General features: G+C 46.8%; 1 non-coding gene across 1 annotated transcript; it reads left to right on the top strand.

Moving 5' to 3' along the window:
• The first annotated feature begins 11,994 nt into the window (after positions 1-11,994).
• EI90DRAFT_t99 lies at positions 11,995-12,067 on the top strand. Its single transcript has one exon. It is a non-coding gene; the product is annotated as a tRNA-OTHER (tRNA).
• Positions 12,068-17,726: the final 5,659 nt, after the last annotated feature.

Raw genomic sequence — 17,726 nt, 5'->3', positions numbered from 1 at the left:
CTCTTTACTGTTCTTACCTGTGTAATAATAACATTAAAGTCAACTCAGACTGAGGTATCCTGCTGAGATACAATAAAAAATGAAAAACAAAAAACTGAGGCATATGGTGAAAGATCACAATAAGGCAACTGGAACCTGTATGAAAGGACTGATCACAGACTGTTATGAATGTAACCCCTGAATGTAGTACTGCTTACTTGTTTGGGGATGGTAATGTTCTGTTCCCCTGTTTGCCTGAGGCCTCAGATGATCCATCTAATAATATGCTTTTATGGGCTGTACATATATTGATGGGGTAGAAGTAAAGGCTGGTCCACCCTTTACAGCTACCCCGAGGGTTTATATACAATTTAATTGTCAGGGCACACACCCTGACTAGCCCGGACCCGGACCTGCGTCCGGACCCGCTTCCACCCGCTGCGCTTCCTGCACACATGCATGCTCCATGCGCCGCATGCTCCAGGCCCGGTTCCTACCCCTTCATGTGACTTCCGGGTATCCCCGGAAGTTTTGCTGATATTGTGGCCACTGTGGGAAGATGAGAAGTTAGCTTCCTTCTCATCTCCTTACCCACAGTAGGTTGTGCCCTGGATAGGGCTGGTTACACCTCAGGGCTGTGGACCATAGGGGAGGGTCATGGGGACCTGGGAGTCGTCCCCTGACATTAATACACTCTCAGCACAAATAAATAGAGAAGCATCTGTGATGCTGAAAGAGGGCTCGCAGCTTTCTGTGCTGACTAAGCTCATGGGGACCAAACTCTCCAAACACTCTACTTTCTCTCTTGACTTCGCTATGCTCAATCCTTAACTCCACAGTGGGTTCTCCAGGATTTTGTAGTAACTCAGGTGAGCAGCCCTGGGGCAGTCTGGAGTAGACTTTAGCCTTGATACAATAAGTAGAAAGGATAAAGTCGACTCCAAAGTCACATGACTATATATAGAGTGAAGATTGAAATGAAAAGAGACAACTCAAACTACAACAGATTTCCGCAAGGTCTGGGCTCAGCATCCACTACTCACTTGTTGTGAGCTAACCAGCTGCCCTTACTGTTGGAATTCCACACTCTCTCACCAACTCTAGTGCATCCTAGCACCTTACAGAATTTTGGGGGAGGGGAGAACTTCTATTCCGGAATCCGGTATGTACAGGATATAAGGAAAATTTATTTGTAGAAATAATAGATGGTAACTATTGGTGCCATATGGCACCTTGGTACCTTATTAGGTGAAATAATAAAAAGGGTAACAGTAACAATAAAAGAATATTAATCAATATCTGAAATGATGGCAAAATATGAAAATAAAAGAAAATAAGTGATTTCTCAACGGATTTACGGAATTAAGAGCCGAAATTGGAAATGCAGCCAGAGATAACTCTCATGCAGCTGATAAACATTTTTACCAATTTATTAGACGCTGTGGGAATGAGTGAGGCTGGAATTCTGGGTTGCCACTTGAGATTCCCATGCCCGCACATACTGCCATGCCTAACTTGTCCAATGTGTAACTCCATCAATTCTCCACCGATTGGGACGTTTTTGGTATCGATGGGATCATAGGAATTAGCACTATTTTTGGATCCCAAATTCGTACCAAATCATCATGTGAATGAAAGTAGTTTTCTGAATGTGGAAGCGGGTATCTGAGCCAAGTCTGTGTGTGGGTGATTATCCCACCTACAATGCTAAATTAGTGTCGCAACATAATTATTAGACAACATAACATCAATTTATGTTGTGAGCGGAATATAGACATGGGCTGGGGCCTCACACTGAAGCAGAATGGATGGAGAGAATGAGTAGAGGAGCCTATTATAACTCAGCAATAGCCACTCTGAGTTGTCCTTTAATGTTATTCCAAGTAGAAGTAACAGTTAAAGGACGACTCCGCAGTCACATGATACAAATAGAGCGCAGATTGAATAAGAAATGAAGGAGAAATAGAAACAACTACACACAACACTCCCCCTCAATCCAGCTCAAGTTTTCTAAGTCCTAACAATGAGCATTGGTGTTGATGGAGCTCTCTAGACAGAGCCTTTGTGAGGATGTCTGCAGAATTATCCTTAGAAGGTACCCATTTAACCTCCAGTTTCCCTGAGTCAACCTGATCCCTAATCCAATAGTACTTTGTCTGGATGTGCTTCATTCTACCATGATGCTCCGGGTTTTTGGCGACTTTGATGGATGATTGGTTGTCCATGTAAAGAGGGAATGATGAACCTTGTGGATACCCAAGTTCTTCCAGCAAATGAGTCATCCATGTTCCATCTGAGGCTCCGGCATTTGCAGCATAGAGCTCAGCCTCAGTGGTGGACTTGGCAACAACATCTTGACGTCTACTGGACCAACTAACACATGAGGCACCAACAAATGAGGCATACCCTGAGGTTGAGAGTGCCTTTGCAGTGTCCCCAGCATAGTCAGAGTCAGAGAACACAGAGAGAGTGACTCCCCCTGGAGATGATGGCCCAAACTCAAGACAGAAGTCAGAAGTCCCCTTAAGGTATCTAAACACCCATTGAACTGCATTCCAGTGTACCTTCCCTGGGCAGGAGTTGAAGCGACTCAGGAGACCCACAGCATAGGCAATGTCAGGTCTGGTTCCAATGGCCAGGTACATGAGGCTGCCAATTGCACTCAAGTATGGCACACCTTGCATATAGTCCTTCTCTTCTTCTGACATATCCTCGATTTTGGAAAGGGTGATATCAGGGTCAAGGGGAGTAGCAAGGGGTCTGCAATGCTCGTGATGGAAGCGTTGCAAGATGTCTAAGGTATGTTTCTTCTGGGAGAGCCAGATTTTGCGATTTGAGCGATTACGATGGACTTGTAGGCCTAAGATGTAGTTGAGCTCCCCCAGATCCCGCATCTCAAACTTGGACTTGAGCTCAGTTTTGAGAGAAGTAAGAGCAGCCAAGTCATTGCAAGCAAGGGTGAGGTCATCAACATACACTGGAATAATCACCTTGACATGGTCCTTGGCCCAAACCCAGATAGAGTTGTCACTAGGGCATCTCTTAAGGCCCAAACCCAAGAATGTTTCATGGAGCTTGTGGTACCATTGCCGAGGGCTTTGCTTCAAACCATAAAGGGACTTCTTGAGGTGACAAACCATATGCTCCTTTCCTGCCTCCACAAATCCTTCTGGCTGAACCATATATATATCCTCTTCCAGATCACCATTTAGGAAGGCAGAAGAGACATCCATGTGGTGCACTTCTAAGTCCTCAATGGCAGCAATGGCAAGGATGGTTCTAAGAGAGGCAAACTTTGTGACTGGTGCAAAGGTCTCAGTGTAATCAAGGTGTGGTTTCTGTGAAAACCCTTGAGCCACGATTCTGGCCTTGTACCTCTCTATAGATCCGTCTGAATTGTGCTTGACCTTGAAGACCCACTTCGATCCCACTGGTTTTCTACCCTTTGGAAGAGGCACCAAGTCCCAGGTATGATGCGACAACATCTGGGTATACTCTTTCAAGGCAGCCTCTTGCCATAAAGGCCAGTCCTCTCGCTTCTGAGCCTCCTTCATAGACCTAGGTTCCACAATAGAAGTAGCCAGTGCAAACTCAACCATTTCTTCCAAAGATAAAGCTCTAGACTTTGACTTGGTGAGAAGGGCAGCCATAGCAAGCTCATCTTCTGAGTCATCTTCTGGCTCATCAGCATCAGCCTCAGAGTCGGAGTTGACACCAGGAGTTGGCTCTCTAGCCTCCCACTTGCTCACAGGTGGGGAAGGAGATGGGTTTACCTTCCACCACTCACCTGGGGGTTTTCCAGCATTGAGGCGAGTTGTTCTGCGCAAAGTTGAAGGGCCAGATGAAGAGGAGGGTGGTGCAGGAGAAGGTGAGGGCAATGGGGAAGTAGGAGGAAATGGGGATGGAGAGGGGGAAGGGACAGGAGGAGGTGGTGCAGGAGGGACAGTGTCAGAGGAGAAAGTGTCAAAGGAATCATCAGTGTCAGGGAGAGGAGTGAAGCGATTGCTGACTGGCTTGTTGTCTCCCCCTGCCTTTGGCACTGGAATCAGGTGTGTAGGAATATAGGGACCAATAGAAGAATCAGATTTGTTTCCAGGCATAGATTGTTCGTCAAAGATCACATCTCTTGAGATAAAAGTCTTTTTAGTAGATGGATCATAAACTTTCCAACCTTTAAAGTCTGGTGGGTACCCAATGAAGATTCCACGACAAGTCTTTGACTCAAAACTTTTCCGTTTGTCCTTTTGCACATGAATGTAGGCTTGACATCCAAACACCCGGAAGTGAGAGACAGAAGGTTTACGATTAAACCAAGCCTCATAAGGAGTGACTCCATCAAGTGCTGATGAAGGAGAGCGATTTAGAGTGTGAACAAAGACACCCAAAGCATCTCCCCAGAAGGAACCAGGCAGAGATGCTTCATGCAGCATAGAGGTGATACCTTCATCCAGAATTCGATTTGTCCTCTCTGCAACTCCATTCTGCTGTGGAGTAGCAGTGGTGGTGTGCTCCCTCACAATCCCATGTTCCTTAAGAAAATGGTCCATCTCCTTTCCCATATACTCACCACCCTTGTCATCCCTAAGTGCCTTCAAAGTAAAACCAGTCTGTGTTTCAGCAAAGGCCTTGAACTCCTTAAGTGCCAGAAAGGCATCAGACTTTTTGTGGAGTAGGTAGATGACCCGGTAACGAGTGAAGTCATCAATGAAGGTGATCCAGTACTGGTGTTGCTGAGGGGTTTGGACAGACACAGGGCCATGCACGTCAGAGTGGACAAGTTCCAAAGGCCTACTACGTCTGTTTGAGGCACTCTGGGGGAATGGGAAGCGATGTTGTTTCCCAGCCAAGCAATGCTCACAGATATCTGGGAGGGGAGTGGAGAGGGAAGACTTTCCAATGTCCAAGTCCTTTACCAGTGAACCAGAGATGAGTTGTTTAAGTCGATTTCTTCCAATATGACAGAAGCGACGATGCCATAGTTCAGGGGATGAGGGAGTGGCCCTCAAGGCAGCTTGAACAACAGTGGATCCATCCAATAAGGCACTGTTATCCCCAGATACTGAAGCCTCAAAGCGCAGCTGGGAGTTAAGAGTAAATCTCATAGTTGACTTCCTGATGTTAACTTCGAAATTGTGCTTTCTTGTTAGGGTGAGGACAGATAGGAGATTGTTGGCAAGTAAAGGAACATGTAGGACATTGGAGAATTGGATTTGATGAAGGCATTTCCCATTTTTTACCGGTGTAAAAACAACCGAACCCAAACCAGCAGCATATATGACATTATTATCAGCTAGACGTACAGGGACTCTGACAGCAGTATAGTCCTTAAACCATTCACGATGAGGAGTCATGTGAGAGGTTGCACCTGTGTCTGCGATCCAAAAGTCAGGAGCTGAGCTGGAGGGAGTGGAGAGAGCACTTGCATTGCCTGCAAACTCAGCCAGAGAATCCCTGTCATTTGCCTGATTAGCCTGAGCCTTAGCTTGTTTCATCTTTCGACAGTTCCTTGTTGTATGGCCCTTGGCATCACAAAAGTGGCATTCACGATTCGATTTGTGATTGGGATTGGGAGGAGGAACAGGATGAGGAGGGGTGGAAGTGTTGAGAGCAGTAATCGATGATGATTTTGACCTAGTCTCTTCAGCAGTGACCAGGGCAGCTTTGACATCTCCAGGGGTGAGGGTAGGCTTGGTAAGAAGGGTCTCAGTGAGGGTGGAATAGGCAGGGGTGGCACTGATGAGGACAGAGGTGAAAAGTTCTGCATCAAAAGTGGAGACTTCATATTTGTCTGGCCTAGCATTGACAAAGGCCCTCTGTGCATCTCTAATCCGTGAAATCACAGCAGGAATGGTTTCATCTGGCTGTTGGGTGATAGACAGGAAAGATTTGAGTGCATTGAACCGTGTCCCAGCGTTTGAAACACCATAAGTCGCCTTAAGCTTCTCCAGAACCAATTGGGGATCCTCCAGATCAAGAATGTCAGCCATTAAGGCTGGTTCAACACTCCGGTGTATTAAACCCAGCGCTTTCTCCTTTGCCAGGACCATTTCATAGGATTTTTCGGCAGGGAGGGTGACAGTACCATGTATGATACCCCAGTAGCCTTTTTCACGCAAGAGAGCGCGAATTTCAGCATACCAGGCATGGTAATTGGAAGGATTGAGCTTGGGGATCGAATCAGAGGTGGTTTCAGAGGGCATGGTGGAAAGAATGGTGTAGAATGCGGGGTTAACGACGTTACGAGGCACTCGGCGCGGACACGTGGTAGAATAGTCGACAAAGAATGATGTGTATGCGTTTCGGAACGATCGACGCAGTGTAGCAGACGTAAACGCGTGAGTTTAATGCCACGGATACTTCGATGTGGAACGCAGGAACGAGAACGTCACGAGGCGCTTGGCGCTAACGCGTGGTAGAGTTGTCAATGAGGGATAATGTGTGCGTGTTTCGGAGTGATCGGAACAGCGTGGCAGGCGTAATCGAGAGAGTTTGAAGACACAGACACTTAAGTGTTAACCAGACAGCAGGAAGAATCAAAAGTTTCCAAGATTTCGAGTTTGTGGCCCCGCAGAGTGCGAAAAAACGTCCGAAAACGCGACAGCTGAAAGAGCGTTGTGCGAAGTGTGCCGTATGTAAATTTTAAGACGAAAGCAGAGATGGCTGAGGCGCTAGAGCAAAGAGATGAACACAGGGACTTAAGTGTGTGTTCTAAAAACGAAAAAATCGTGTCTTTGCGATGCTCTTCAAAGAAGAGGGCTCATAACCTATTATAACTCAGCAATAGCCACTCTGAGTTGTCCTTTAATGTTATTCCAAGTAGAAGTAACAGTTTAAATACAGTAGTACTTGCCTGAGTTGTCCTTTAATGTTATTCCAAGTAGAAGTAACAGTTAAAGGACGACTACGCAGTCACATGATACAAATAGAGCGCAGATTGAATAAGAAATGAAGGAGAAATAGAAACAACTACACACAACAGAGCCTTGGCCTCAGTGACTTGGAGTGAAGTGCTGTGCTGATGTCCTATTATGTTGGTGTGTAGCTCTTAACTTCAGAAGAAAACTGCATGAACTCTGAGGGGGAATACTGGTGATTGTTAAGGAAGATGACTTTCATAAGTCATCACTATGCCAGCTAACTCCGAGTGTGGCAGTACTGCAAAAGTTTTGGGAGCTTGACTCTGAGTCTGAGGTGGATAAACCTGATGAATATACATTTGGGTCATTCATTAGTTATTCATGTAATTATGTATTCTTATGTAATTGACTTATTAATCTGCACTTTCCTGGCTGTGAATTCCTTACTGTCTCAGTATTCTACGATGCCCTCTATCTTTTTGACCACCCATGCAGCCTGACTACCATTCAAACCAGTGGTAACTCTCCATGTACCATAGCTGCATGCTGTCAGAGACTGGATTTGGGATGAATGAAAACAACTCTATGTTTGGAGGGCTATGGCCTCAGCGACTTTACCAGGAGCACTGTGCCCAGTATCTGTTGTAGTTTGAGTTGTCTCTTTCTTTCAATCTTCACTCTATAGATAGTCATGTGACTTTGGAGTCGACTTTATCCTTTCTACTTATTGTATCTAGGCTAAAGTCTACTCCAGGCAAGTCTTCCTACTGCCCCAGGGCTGCTCACCTGAGTTACTACAGTATCATGTCAGTGCCCTAATTTATGGACTGAGGAGTCTTCTAGAAGAGGGGGATTAACTTTAGTTGATTTGTTCACTGAGGTGTATGGTAACTAAAAGTTATGTATATATAGATACAGAAGGAGTCTAGGCAGTGGGCCCATAAATGGCAGGGCCCAGACAAAGCTGACCTAACTGGGTCAAGGGTTAGCCAACTGAATACTACCAACAACTTGAATTACAGTTCTCCAATAAACTGTTGCACTTTTTATTATAACCCAGCTAATAGGCGCTTCCTGAGTCGGACTTTAGTGTTAATACACCTAGTAGTAACAGTAAAGGACGACTCCGCAGTCATGTGACGTGAAATAGAGCGCAGATTGAAGAGAAACTAAGTGAAGTAACCACAACACTCCCCCTCAATCCAGCTCCAGCTTCCTAAGTCCTAACAAGGAACATTGATGTTGGTGAAGGTCTCTAGAGAGAGCCTTTGTGAATATGTCAGCGCAATTTTCCCTGGAAGCTACCCATTTGATCTCCAACCTCCCTAAGTCAACCTGATCCCTAATCCAATAATACTTTGTCTCAATATGCTTCATTCTCCCATGGTGTTCTGGGTTTTTGACGACTTTGATGGAAGATTGGTTGTCCATGTGGAGGGGGAATGAAGAGCCTTGAGAATATCCAAGTTCCTCCAGTAGATGACACATCCATGTACCATCTGAGGCTCCTGCATTTGCAGCATAGAGCTCAGCTTCTGTAGTGGACTTGGCAACAACATCTTGGCGTCTACTAGACCAGCTAACACATGAGGAGCCAACAAAAGAAGCATACCCTGAAGTTGAGAGTGCCTTTGAAGCGTCCCCTGCATAGTCTGAGTCAGAGAACACAGAGAGAGTGACTCCCCCTGAAGATGATGGCCCTAACTCAAGACAGAAGTCAGAAGTACCTTTGAGATACCTGAACACCCTTTGGATTGCATTCCAATGTATCTTGCCTGGGCAGGAGTTGAATCGACTCAAGAGGCCAACAGCATAAGCTATGTCTGGCCTAGTTCCAATGGCCAAGTACATGAGGCTGCCCACTGCACTCAAGTATGGCACACCTTGCATGAAGTCCTTCTCTTCCTGTGGCATGTTCTCAATTTTGGAAAGGGTGATATCGGGGTCAAGGGGAGTGACGACGGGTCTGCAATGCTCATGATGGAAGCGTCGCAGGATGTCTAGGGTATGTTTGCGCTGGGAAAGCCAGATTGTACGATTTGCACGATTGCGATGGACTTCAAGGCCTAGGATATAGTTGAGCTCCCCTAGATCTCGCATTTCGAACTTGGACTTAAGCTCAGTTTTGAGTGAAGTTAGGGCAGCCAAGTCGTTGCAAGCTAGAGTGAGATCTGTTGTAGTTAGTTCTCTTCATTTTCTATTCAATCTGTGCTCCATATAGTGTCATGTGACTGCCAAGTCGCTCTTTACTGTTCTTACTACTGTAATAACACTAAACTGCTACTCAGGCAAGTCTCCTCTTGTATATACTGTTCTTACTACTGTAATAACACTAAACTGCTACTCAGACTGAGGTATCTGCTGAGATACAATAAGATCATCTACATAGACTGGAATAATCACCTTAACATGATCCTTGGCCCAAACCCAGATAGAGTTGTCACTAGGGCACCTCTTGAAAGCCAAAGCTGAGAAGGTCTCATGTAGCTTCTGGTACCATTGTCGAGGGCTTTGTTTGAGGCCATAGAGTGACTTCTTGAGATGACAGAACATATGTTCTTTACCTGGCTCCACAAATCCTTCTGGTTGAGCCATGTAAATGTCTTCTTCAAGGTCACCATTGAGGAAAGCAGAGGATACGTCCATATGATGCAATTCCAAGTCCTCAATGGCAGCGATGGCAAGAATGGTTCGAAGGGAGGCGAATTTAGTGACTGGGGCAAAGGTTTCAGTGTAGTCAAGGTGGGGTTTCTGTGAGAATCCTTGAGCTACGATTCTGGCCTTGTATCTCTCGATAGATCCGTCTGCATTCTGCTTAACCTTAAATACCCACTTTGATCCCACAGGTTTTCGCCCCTTTGGAAGAGGTACTAAGTCCCAAGTATTGTGTAACAACATCTGGTTATACTCCTTCAAAGCTGCTTCTTGCCACAGGGGCCAGTCATCACGCTTCTGGGCCTCTTTCATTGACCTGGGTTCCACAATTGAGGTAGCCAGGGCAAACTCAACCATCTCTTCCTGTGACAAGGGCTTAGTCTTTGACTTGGCCAAAAGGGCAGCCATGGCAAGCTCATCCTCTGAGTCGTCCTCTGGCTCATTTGCATCAGCATCTGAGTCAGAGTTGACACCAGGAGTTGGCTCTCTGGCTTCCCACTTGCTCACAGGTGGAGAGGGAGTTGCCTTTACCTTCCACCACTCACCTGGTGGTTTGCCAGCATTAGAGCGAGTTGTGCGACGCAAAGTCGAAGGGCCAGGAGAGGGGGATGGTCTCAGAGGTGGAGATGAAGGGGGGGATGTGGAAGGAGAAGAAGGAGCAGAGGGGGGAGGAGAAGGAGAGGGGGGTGTAGGAGGTGCAGGAGGAACAGTGTCAGAGGACAAGGTCTCAAAGATATCATGGTTTGGGAGAGGAGTGAAGTGACTGTTGGGCTGTTTATCTCCCCCTGCCTCTGGCACTGGTGCCAAATGTACAGGGATGTAGGAACCATTACCAGATTTTGTGCCAGGCATGCATTGTTCATCAAAGATCACATCTCTTGAAATAAGTGTCTTCTGAGTAGATGGATCATATACTTTCCAACCTTTGAAGTCTGGTGGGTACCCAATGAAGATGCCACGATGTGTCTTCGACTCAAAGCTTTTGCGCTTGTCCTTCTGCACATGAGCGTAAGCTTGGCATCCAAAAACGCGGAAATGGGAGACAGAAGGTTTGCGATTGAACCAGGCTTCATAGGGGCTGATGAAGGGGAGCGATTCAAGACATGAACAAAGGACCCCAAGGCATCTCCCCAGAAAGATCCTGGCAGGGATGCTTCATGTAACATAGAGGTGATCCCTTCGTCCAGAATTCGATTTGTGCGTTCTGCAACACCATTCTGCTGTGGAGTGGCAGTAGTAGTATGTTCCGTTAGAATCCCATGCACCTTAAGAAACCGATCCATCTCCTTTCCCATGTATTCACCACCTTTGTCATCCCTAAGTGCCTTCAGCGCAAAACCTGTTTGTTTTTCAGCAAAGGCTTTAAATTCCTTAAAAGCAGTGAAGGCATCAGATTTTTTGTGAAGGAGATAGACAACCCTGTAGCGAGTGAAGTCATCTATGAAGGTGATCCAATACCGGTGTTGCTGAGGGGTGTGGACTGATACAGGGCCATGGACATCAGAGTGGATGAGTTCCAGAGGCCTAGTGTGTCGGTTTGAGGCAGTTTGGGGGAATGGGAAGCGGTGCTGCTTGCCAGCCAAGCAGTGTTCACAAATATCAGGCAAAGGAGAGGGCCAAGTGGAGTTCTGAATGTCTAAGTCTTTTACTAGTGAGCCAGAGATGAGTTGCTTAAGTCGATTTCGCCCAATGTGACAGAACCGACGATGCCACAGCTCAGGGGAAGAAGGTGAGGTCCTAAGTGCAGCCTGGGTCACAGTAGAACCATCTAACAACGCACTGTTGTCCTCAGAGACCGAAGCTTCAAAGAGGAGTTCAGAGTTCAGAGTAAAACTCATAGTTGACTTCCTGATGTTGACTTCGAAATTGTGATTTTTCGTTAGAGTGAGGACTGATAAAAGGTTGTTGGCGAGTAAAGGGACATGTAAGACATTCGAAAACTCGATTTGGCGCAAGCATTTCCCATTTTTTACCGGTGTAAACACAACCGAACCCAAACCAGCAGCAAATATGACATTGTTATCAGCTAGACGTACAGGGACTTTAACAGGGGTGTAGTCCTTAAACCAATCGCGATGAGGGGTCATATGCGAAGTGGCACCTGTGTCTGCAATCCAATAGTCAGGCGCTGCACTGGTGGGAGTGGAAAGAGCCCTTGCATTGCCTGCAAACCGCTCAGGAGTGTCCTGGTTTGCTGCTCGTGCATTTTGCTGCCTGTTGGCACGTTGTTGTTGCCTCCACTTCTTGAGTTTGAGACATTCCTGGGCATTGTGGCCTTTTCGATCGCAATAGCCACATTCAAGGTCAGATTTCGAAGTAGACACAGCAGGGAGAGGTGTAGAGGTGTGGAGTGCCGTGATATTCGATGATTTTGCCCGGGTTTCCTCAGCAGTGACAAGTGCTGATTCAACATCATTGCTAGTGAGGGTAGGCTTGGTGAGGATGTTGCAGTACGATAGACCTGCCTCCTATTGGTTGATGCAATCTCCTAGAGAACTGCTGTGGCCATATGGTGTAGTGGTTATCACCTCCAAATATATGTTGGATGGACCCTGGTTCGAATCCTGGTGTGGCCACCCTTTTCAGAGTTTACAATAGAGGAGGGTCTCAGTGAGGGTAGAATAAGCAGGGGTGCCGCTAATGAGCACAGAAGTGAAAAGCTCAGCATCAAATGTTTCCACCTCGTATTTTTCGGGTCTGGCATTGATAAACGATCGCTGTGCATCGCGAACTCGTAAAATAAACGTCGAAATTCGTTCATCAGGCTGTTGGGTGAGCGATAGAAAGGATTTGAGCGCATTGAAGCGCATTCCGGCGTTTGAGACACCATAAGTGGCCTTCAACTTTCCCAAAACATCTTTGGGGTCATCCAGCCCAGCAATGACAGCTTTTAGAGCAGGTTCCACGCTTCTCCTGATCAAACCAAGTGCCTTCTCTTTGGCAAGAGCGGCTTCATGGGCTTTTTCAGCTGGCAGTGTGACTGTGCCATTGATAATGCCCCAGTAGCCTTTTTCACGCAGCAAATCAGCGATTTCAGCATACCAGGCATGAAAATTTGCAGGATTGAGCTTTACAATGGAGTCTGAGGTGGTTTCAGATGACATGGAAAGTAGAATGTGATGTGGAGTGAGATGAGCGAAGCGACGGGCGTCTAAGTGCGACAGAAGATAGTGCGTCGAGCGTAGTACGTGATGTACGAGTTTCGAATCGAATCGCCCAGCACAGAGGGTGTTAAGAGAGAAGTTTTGACCACTGGCACTTTAGTGGGTGGTTCAAATAACAGCGTAATCAATGTTGGGACTGTAGCCAACAGAGTGATGCGATCGCGACGAAACCGAGGGACAAGTGTATGAGCGGTGCAACAGATGTCGTGTATGAGTTTCAAAGCGATGCGTGAATAAACCGAGCCGCAGGAGCGATGTTTAGAGCAAGTGTTTGCAGAGTATTGAAGAAATCGAAAAATAGCGTCGTTTTCGGAGTTCTTCAAGCCAGAGGGCTCATAACCTATTATAACCCAGTTAATAGGCGCTTCCTGAGTCGGACTTTAGTGTTAATACACCTAGTAGTAACAGTAAAGGACGACTCCGCAGTCATGTGATGTGAAATAGAGTGCAGATTGAAGAGAAACTAAGTGAAGTAACCACAACACTTTTGACTTCATGACCTTATTGCATGATGATGATGAATTCTAAAATTTTAAAAGAATATTCAAAACATGTAATAGTATCCCATTTAGATATGTACCAATTATGTAAGCAATATGTCCATTTTTAGTAATGTTATGTAATTTACAAACCACCCAGGTCATTGTTAGAACTGGGCAAGGGCGGACAATTCCAGAGGGGAACGAGACTTAGCAAGGAGGGACCGTGGCCTCAGCGACTCATGCAGAGCGCTGTGCCATTGCTGTTTGTCCATTTGGTCCTTAATTTCAGAGGCAGTGAGCAGGAAGTCTCTAGGGGGCATTTCAGGTTGATTTTAGACAGAAGGTCCAAAACAAGTATGTACAAGTGCCTGTATATAATAGAGAGATGAAAGCACAAGGAAGTCAAAGGGGGTCTGAATCGGAACAAAGGCATCCGAATGGGGACAAAGGGGTGACAGAAGTGGAGTGGCACTGAAGGTCATAGGTTAGAACCTGTGGTACATCTGAAAGGAGATAGGGAGGGCAAAGCCCAGAGGGGCAGGAGGATGGGGTGAAGTGGGGATGATGACTAACTGGCTAAAATGGAGAGAAGCAGCAGTCCAAATAAGGATGAGGGGAAAGCGCGAGAGATGTTGTGTTTTGTGTTGTGGGTTGTTTCTTTCAATCTTCGCTTTATAGACAGTCATGTGACTACTGAGTGGTTCTTTACTGTTTCTACTATTGTATAAACACTAAAGACCAACTCAGGGTGTGCCACCAGCTGAGATACAATAAGAGATACATTACAATTGGTGAAATTGCTGAGTAAGGTCCATGGAGCTTGGAGGTTGCGGAGCTTATGGAGGTTGTGGAGGCAGGGTTGAAAGTCTGAGGAATGTTGGCAATGGTGTTTATGTAGTATGAGGTCACCAATGCAATGGACTTAAGCTGAGGTGGAGTCAAAGTCCGAGGTCGGAACTATGATGGAATCTCAGAGTGAAGGTATGAGCAGTGTCTGAGTGCAGGGTATGGGGCAGTGGTGGAAGGTTGTAACTTGCCAGAGGTTTGGTGGAAGAGGGTTGGAGGGAGGAGAGTGATGAGAGGAGTGGGGAGAGGAGTGGAGGAGGAATGGTGTCAGGTCTGAAGGCAAGTATTGGAGCAGACGGAAGTAGGGTAGGGGAGGGATGGAAGGGTGGAGGTGATGTGAGGAGTGAGGAGGAGTAATAGGATGAGGGTGGTGAGAGGAGTGATGTTTGGTCCGAAGGTGAGTATTGGAGTGGAGGGAAGTAGGGTAGGACTCTGGAGGTGATGAAGATGGGGGTCCAGGAGTCAGATTGGAATTGGGTATGTACGGATATGACAGTCATTGCAACTGTCATATCCCAGATCTTCCACCTCCCTCTGCCCTAGTCCTAGATGACTCCTATGACCTCCACCAGCCCTCCCAATCTCTCTCTGCTGCCTCTGGTCGATGCCAACAATCCTGGGACTGCCTCCTCCCTCGACTCTCTCCCACTCTGCCTCCCATCTACTTCTGCATCACCTCCAGACCTCCCCTACCAGACCTCCACCTCCTTGGACCTCTTGTTCAAAGGATACGGATCTGCTTATTGTTGGTAACCCTCAACATACCTACATACCTATCCACCCTCCTTACTCCTGGTCTCCACACCTCCAGCACCTCTGGTCATGTGCCTCTGGTACCTCCTCCCCTCCAATACCTCCCCACTCCTACCTTACCTCTGGTCATGTTATTCTTTATTGTTTTATCATTTGATATTTTCTACAACCCCAATCTTCCGGACTACAACTTCCGGGCTCTGGACCTTTCCAGCCATTGCAAGCAGGAACGGACTCCTAGAGGGGAGAGAGGGGGAAGAAAGAAGGGAGCGCTCCAGCTCACTCCCTGACAACTCAGGGAAGAAGAGGGGGGGGGGGGCAAAAAGGGGTTGGGAGGTCCACTGTACTAGGTTTTGTCATATCTGTACATACCCAATCCCGATCCGACTCCCGGACCCTCACCTTCATCACTCTGATAATCACCTTTGGACCAAACATCACTCCTCTTGCCACCCTCCTCCTCTTACTCCTCCTCACTCCTCACGTCACCCCCACCCGTCTGTCCCTCTCCTACCCTACCTCCATCTGCTCTGATACTCACCTTCAGACCTGACACCATTCCTCCTCCACTCCTCTCATCATTCTCCTCCCTCTGACCCTCTTCCGCCAAACCTCTGCCAAGTTACAGCCTTCCACTGCTGTCCCGTACCTTCACTCTGAGATCCCATCTTAATCCTGACCACGGACTTTGACTCCACCTCGGCTTAAGTCCATTGCATTGGTGACCTCATACTACGTAAACACCATTGCCAACATCCCTCGGACTTTCAACCCCGCCTCCACAACCTCTGAGCTCCACAGATCATACTCGGCACTTTCACCGCTTGTAATGTATCTTTCGCATTTCCCCCTCATCCTTATTTGCACTGCTGCTTCTCTCCATTCTAGCCAGTTAGTCATCACCCCCACTTCACCTCATCTTCCTGCCCCTCTGGGCTTTGCTCTCCTTTCGGATGTACCACAGATTCTAACCTATGACCTTCAGTGCCAATCCACTTCCATCATCCCTTTGTCCCTGTTTGGACACCTTTGTTCCAATTCAGACCCCCTTTGATTTCCTTGTGCTTTCGTCTCCCCATTATATACAGGCACTTGTACATACTCGTTTTGGACCTTCAGTCTAAAATCGACCAGAAATGCCCCCTAGAGACTTCCTGCTCACTGCCTCTGAAATTAAGGACCAAATGGACAAACAGCAATGGCACAGCGCTCCGCATGAGTCGCTGAGGCCAAGGTCCCTCCTTGCTAAGTCTCCGGTTCCACTCCGGAATTGTCTGCCCTCACCCAGTTCTAACAGAGGGGGAATTCACTTTTCTTTCCTAACTAAAGTACATACTTATATCGAATTGCTACATTGTGCCAAGGAATAGTTCCAAAACAAATGGCTTTGGCTAGAGTAAGCCTCCACCACCAATGGTGGTAAGGTTCGGGCACTGTTGGCTTGAGTAAAGTCCCGAAGAACAAAAGAAAAATGAAGTGAAAATCAAAAACTTCGCCATATCACACTGTCAGGGCACACACCCTGACCTAGCCCACACCTGCACTCGCACCCACATCCGCATGCACACCCAGCCATTGCACCCCCTGTGTGCGCCCTGTGCCAGATGCTCTGTGCGGCTGGATGCCCGGTCTGTTGTAGTTTGAGGTGTCTCTTTTTGTTTCAATCTTCACTCTACATATAGTCATGTGACTTTGAGGTTGACTTTATCCTTTCTACTTATTGTATCAAGGCTAAAGTCTATCTCAGGCAAGTCTCCTTGTATATTATCCTTTCTACTTATTGTATCAAGGCTAAAGTCTATCTCAGACTGCCCCAGGGGTGCTAACCTGAGTTACTACACGGTCTTGGGCCTCATGTGACTTCCGGATATCTCCGGAAGTTTTCGTTATATTGGGCCACTGTGGGAAGGTGAGAAGTTAGCTTCCTTCTCACCTTCTTACCCACAGCAGTGTGCCCTGGACAGGGCTGTGTCCCTTTAGGTTGTGGGCCATGGGGGAGGGGGGTCACAGGGACCCGTGAGATGTCCCCTGACACGCACACCCATCACTGCATCAAAACTTTGTCCCTTCATACCATCTGACTCTCCTCAACTGTAGCTTTCAGATGATACCAATTTTGTGGAATTTGGTGTAGGATTGGCTAAGAACGGGAATTCAGTGGCATGGGATCCTCGATACAATTGTCCATGCACAGGGAAACTTGGACTAAATTATCTCCCAAAATTCCGAAAGTTCCTTGACAATATCCCTTGCATTGCTCGCATATTCCTAGCTTGAATTCCTCTGGAATTTCGCTGAGGCTGACCCAAACGTGACCATCTGATGTTCTTGTGTGGTCCCATGACACATGTCAAGTCCAGGATTCAGATAATTCCCTTGGTTTCTCCACAACTACTCTTCCATTCTGGATGAGATCCTGTGCTGGGTCTATGGGTATTATTCCACAATTAATGACCCCTAGATCATCCTCCACCGTTGACTTTGACCTTTTTCTGATTGAGTTTTGGTCAAGTGCATGGATTAAATGTAAGAGGATTCCTCTGCACAATTTCTCCACCAATTCTCAACTGATTCCTTTGGGGATGCATTCATTCAGTTCATATGAAAGGCCTTTCTTTTCTCTTTTATTGTTCACTTTTCTCATTCTCGATCCTTAATAATGTACAAGGGTGAGCACCCATTTTTGATGTGTATATCGCGAAAAATTCAATGTTTTGGAGTACACCTGTCCTACCCTCCTACAATGTCTTCCCCTGTAGTCCCCTGCTCATTCATAGATGGGCCCAGGCCTTACCATTCAGTTGGCTTCTAATCCTCCCACTCCACAAACTTCAGATGTAATTCGGGCTTTTCGCCTATTCTATATTTGTCCTGTGGAATCTTTCTATTTACTTCTCCTTCCCCTTATAGCAGCTCAGCTTATAGGCACTCCTGAGTCGAACTGTAGTGTTAATACACAAGTAGTAACAGTTAAAGTTCAAGTGAGACTT

The sequence above is a fragment of the Cantharellus anzutake genome (assembly GCF_015039405.1).
Source record: "Cantharellus anzutake strain C23 chromosome Unknown EI90scaffold_14, whole genome shotgun sequence".
In the NCBI taxonomy this organism is placed as follows: domain Eukaryota; kingdom Fungi; phylum Basidiomycota; class Agaricomycetes; order Cantharellales; family Hydnaceae; genus Cantharellus; species Cantharellus anzutake.
The sequence above is the reverse complement of the archived record's forward strand: the minus strand, read 5'-3'. Positions and strand labels throughout refer to the sequence as shown.